This window comes from Mauremys reevesii, linkage group 3 (assembly GCF_016161935.1).
Source record: "Mauremys reevesii isolate NIE-2019 linkage group 3, ASM1616193v1, whole genome shotgun sequence".
Lineage (NCBI taxonomy): Eukaryota > Metazoa > Chordata > Testudines > Geoemydidae > Mauremys > Mauremys reevesii.
This window is the reverse complement of record NC_052625.1, coordinates 103,059,355-103,064,837: the sequence shown is the minus strand read 5'-3', so window position 1 is coordinate 103,064,837 and position 5,483 is coordinate 103,059,355. Positions and strand designations below refer to the sequence as shown.

Sequence of the window (5,483 nt, the reverse complement as noted above, 5' to 3'; positions counted from 1 at the left end):
ACCAGGATGGCCGAGTGGTTAAGGCGTTGGACTTAAGATCCAATGGACGCATGTCCGCGTGGGTTCGAACCCCACTCCTGGTAGCTGCTGTTTTTTTTCCCCTGGTCTGTTAAATTAACAAGGAGGGAATGTAACAAACGCCGAAACCCCAGTCATGCTCCGGGGAGACTCCCAGCCTCTGCCTGTCACCCAACTAACAGCAGGAGGAGTGGCATGTAACTGAGCTGTGGCTACTGCTTGCACATTGGGACAGGGACTGGGCAGAACTGTCTAAAGAAAAATCTTCTGCGATCACAGCACCCCCAGTGTCACCACAGAGTAAACATGGCTTCAGACATGGTCTCTGCACACAAACAGGGGCAGATATGCCAGATGCAGACATACAGGGACTGATACACGGGAATAGGTACACAGACGCTGAGACTGAAACACACACATACATGCAGAGATTGACAGACATGCACACACAGAGACGCATGCAAAAACTTACACACAGACATATGGACAGGCAGAGAAACATGCAGAGACCGACACACAGACTTCTAGAGACCCAGACATGTAGGGACAAGCATGCAAACACATAGGGAGAGATGCTTGGAGATGCACAGACATGCAGAAACAGATACACAGGCATGCCACGACAGAAGTAAAGACCTGCACACACAGGCAGCCACAAACACACAGCAAGAGTGAGAGAGACAAACACAGTCTGAAAATGCCAGGAAACATACAGCGACAGATGCACAAGCAGGAAAAGACAGACAGGCGGTCACAGACACAGGTATGCATGTGAAGACTTTACGCAGAGGGCCAGAGACACAAGAACATGCAGTAATATACACATGTAGAAAGAGACAGAAAAATACAGGGACAGACAGGAGACCAAATGGAGACAAAGACTCAGTCGGAAACATATGTATTGAGACATGAAAGACATGCGGAGAGGAGATTCCAGGCCCAAAGCACCTGGGGAGGCAGCAGCAGAAAGGCTGTTAAAGCTAAAGTGTGGAAGAAATGGCCCAAGAAGGTGGCCCCGACCCAGTTCAGAGGAGACAGTGGGTGGCCTGTTTTTCCCAAGGTTGGGGGATCTAGAACAGGGGTTCTCAAACTGGGGGGTCAGGACCCCTCAGGGGGTTGTGAGGTTATTCTATGGGGGGATCGTGAGCTGTCAGCCTCCACCCTAAACCCCGCTTTGCCTCCAGCACTTATAATGGTGTTAAATATATAAAAAGGTGTTTTAATTTATAAGGGGCCTGCCATGTGAAAGGGGTCACCGTACAAAAGTTTGAGAACCACTGATCTAGAAGAACATATAATGATGTTCCTTAAGAAATGCAGGGCAAGGAACATAGCCAGAGCCTAGTTTGTGGCTGGGATCGGGGGTGGGGGTGGGAGGGAAGCTGCTCTCTGGCCTGGCAATTGAGCAGAACCTGGGGACCTGCCCCTGAGATAGGCTTGGAGATAAAAGGGGCCTGGTAAGAAGAGACTCAGGGATATAGCAGCAATAGATTGGAGTCAGCAGTGCATGACTGCTGTGTAGAGGGTCCCTGGGATGGACACTGCAGTAGTGGGCAGGCCCGGGTTTCCCCACAGGCCACAGGTAAAGGGGCATAAACTCTAAGAGGGGAACAGGCCTTATTTGGGAGTAGGGTGACCAGATGTCCCGATTTTATAGGGACAGTCCCGATTTTGGGGTCTTTTTCTTATATAGGCTGCTATTACCCCCCAACCCAATTTTTCACATTTGCTGTCTGGTCACCCTATTTGGGATCCTGAACAAGTGGCTGAATTGAAAGGACTCAGAGCTGAAGACCCTAGGGAGGGCAAATAGTCTGTTTGCTAGACTCTTTCTTGCTCTGGTGGGGGTGCATTTGGACTTTGTGAAGTGGCCAGAGGGTCAAGCTGCTGAGGACACACCAAGGTTGGCTGGCAACCTGCAGGGGGTGCCAGAGTTGAGAAAAAGACTGCAGGAAAAGGCTGCACATTCCTCCATTAGGAGACACTCAAGAAATATGTTCCCCATTACAGAAGTCAATGGGAATTTTGCCATTGACTTCAACAGGAGCAGGAACTGACTTTTATTTTAATTTTATTCCTTAGATTTAGAGAGCTACTATACACAAGCTACATGTGCCCTCGACATAACTTTAAACTACATCACAAAGAATACTCTAAAAGTGCAGCGGTACAATTCAGCATAACCCACTATGATTCCAGTCATCGTGCCATGATTTTTGAGGTGTTTGAATTACCACATCATGATAGTGCTTTATGATGGTGGGGGGGGGCATAAAAATCATGGAATGACAATATTATGCTAGCCCCAAAGAATATGTTGGGCTAGCCAAATGCAAATCAAGAATGCCCCACTATAACTGGGATGGGCAACCTTTACTATGAGTTTAGCCAGAATATTCAGGTCTAATTCCAGCTGAGGTAATTACAGTTGATCCTTCTGAAATTTTCTCCTGTAGTTTGACTTGGATATGTGATTTTAAGCTTTCGGTCTAAAACTGTGGTGTAGAGTTGAAAATGTTTAAAAAACTCAACTTGGTCAGCACTGAAACTCAAAGGACAACGAAAGACTCAATGTAGTATAAAAATAAAGATATTTTATTTCATACAGTCATTCTTTATTGTGTACCATACAACGTGCTCAGATATCACAGACATGACTACATATGTTTGATTGTTTAGATGAAATTAAGGAGGCGAACATATCCTGTTGGTAAACTTCTAGGGAATATGAGTATCTACCGACATGGTTTAATTATTCATCATTTGACCGTCACTGAGGTCAAACTCCAAAATTTAAAAACACAACAGCAGTTCTTACAGGTTAAAACTATGCCAGGCTGACAATATCCTGAATAAACCTTATGGAATTAAGATAAACTGTATTGAATTAAGTTAAACCTCATTGAATTAGGGTTAATATCTTTGAGGGTCTATTGTATTACAAATGCAACTGTGTATGTGTTGTGGCATTGTATGTACCTTCTCAAGTAGGGAGGGGAGATGCTAATGAATGTCCTTAGTTATCCACCTTTGAAACCCCACTCCTGGGAAGATATACCTATACTAGTTCAAACTTGATTCTCCAGAGACCAACAAACAAATGAAAAGACTTTTGGGTAAAAGCTTGGGTTTTAAGCTGACTCAGGGCCTTCTTCCTGACCCTGTAAATGGACAGGACCTCTGATCTATGGAGATCTCCAATCCTTAGGTGTTGATTGGAAGGACTTGGCCTACCAAGACCTCATAAGACTGTGTGCTTGTTCTGAGCTGAAGCTCTGATGAATTTATAACTGCAACTGTCTATGCTGCAATTTTTAGCAGCTCAGGTCTCACAAGCCTGAGTCAGTTGACGTGGGCTCTGAGACTTGGTGCTGTGGGTTTTTTGTTGAAGTATAGCTGTACCCCTGGTTACCAATATTTGATACTAAAATGAAAGGTACCAAAAAAACCCCAAAAACCACACCTTATGAGCTATCTGGTCAGTTGTGTAATGGGAGGAAAAATAATTCCTCCTGACTCTGCGACCCTAGTGCTGCAATGAACTTTACAGGCTGACTGCACAATGTGTAAAGAAGTATTTCCTATAATTACTTTTAAATTTACTCTCATTCAATTGTTCTCATATTATGGGACTGTTTTAAAAGAAAAAAAGGGACTGATCAATTTTTACACTATTGAAAATGTTCAATAAATTTATCATATCCCATGGAACTCTTCCCTTTTCATTGCAAACTAATCCTTCTTTGGATCACTTGCCATTGTGTGTGAACCCTGCTTTAACGATAATCACCGCCAGTTCCCTTCTATAGATCTCTTCATTATCACTTGACTAAACTCAAACTCACAACTCGACAGGGATGCATGTCATTGTTATTAGATTATGCATTAGTTTCTATCACTTGAAATGCACCCTAGCCTCCTATTTTCATTTTTCTGCTGCTGCACAAAGAGCTGAGATCTTCATTAAGCTACCAATACTGATGCCTAATTCTTTCCCTTGCAGGATACCTGTGCAGAGACCACCGGTACTCGAGTTTAGACTATTTTTTACCAATGTATATAATCTTGCATTTATCTAAAATTCATTTCAATATCTGTAGTGTTACTCAATCCCTCCAATGTGTCTAATTCTATGTGAAAAGAACAGGAGTACTTGTGGGCATATATATTTCCTTACTATATGTTCCATTCTGTGCATCTAAAGAAGTGGGCTGTAGCCCAGGAAAGCTTATGCTCAAATAAATTTGTTAGTCTCTAAGGTGCTACAAGTATTCCTGTTCTTTTTGCAGATACAGACTAACATGGCTGCTACTCTGGAACCTGTCATAATTCTACGTGGAGTTTACCCAATCGTCTATGGGATTTAATAGCTGCAACAATTGAGTGTTGTCAACCAGACTTCATTAATTCTTTGTCTACTTCCTACTCCAAATCCATATATAACACTAGTCTCTAAACAGACCTTTTAAGAATTTTACTACTTAATCCCATTACTCTTCGGCTTGTCTTGAGAGGCAAAAAAGGATGTTTTTTTTTTTCCAATCACATTGGGTCAATGTCTTTAGCTTAACAGGGTTGAAAAACTTCTCTAAGAAGCAGGCTAAGAAATGTGAAAACATGGCTAGCTGTATTGTTGCCTAGACTCCAACAGGGTCAGACAACATGGCTTCAAACAGGTTAGCCTGCATCTTACTGGGCCTTTTTGGTTGTGTTAAAGTAATCTGTCTGAGCTAAAAGGATTGAAAAACACACTCTTTTTGCCTCTCAAGACAGGGCTTTTGACCGGAGGCAGCAGACAAATGTAATATCTGCTGCAGTTTGTTTTCTTCAATAGGAATTTGTTAAACTGTCTTCCTTTCTCTTAAATGGGGTGTAACTATCACGGCATTTTTAGGAGTAGAGTACATCCTACAGGATTCCTTTGTTTTCTTGGATTCCTTCTTTGCCACCCTCAAGAATTCTGTGTTATGATGACCTTCCTCTGCCTGTGGAGGGCTATATGCTCTTCCCTTCAGAATTTATCAACCCCATTCCTAGGTGTTGGCCAAAATGGATCAGCAGATTATAGGCAAGAGGTCCTCCCTCATTCTAGTTACCGACTCAGCTGGTATCTCAGGACATTAGTCCACTTTGGGGTTTGATTTCTATTTAAACCTTATCCACCATTTTAGGCCTGGTCTATATACACTGTTTATACGGATATAACTGTGACTAAGCGGGCTATATTTGTGTCAAAGTATGAACTCCGTGTTGTACTCTGAGTGAAATCAACCAAAGACAACCTACTGTACTGCATTCACCTGGCCAGTTAAGGTGTTTCACCCCTCGTTGAAGGACTAGCATCAAAGAGCCATTATTATTATTATTAATTATTTATTTATTCTACAGTGTCTAGGAGCACTAGTCAGTGACCAGAGCCCCATTTGCCTCTTCAACTACTGTGCCATCTCCCTTTAATCTTCTAA

At 42.8% G+C, this 5,483-nt stretch overlaps 1 non-coding gene across 1 annotated transcript; it reads left to right on the top strand.

Moving 5' to 3' along the window:
* On the top strand, positions 1-83 carry TRNAL-UAA. The gene has a single exon. It is a non-coding gene; the product is annotated as a tRNA-Leu (tRNA).
* Positions 84-5,483: the final 5,400 nt, after the last annotated feature.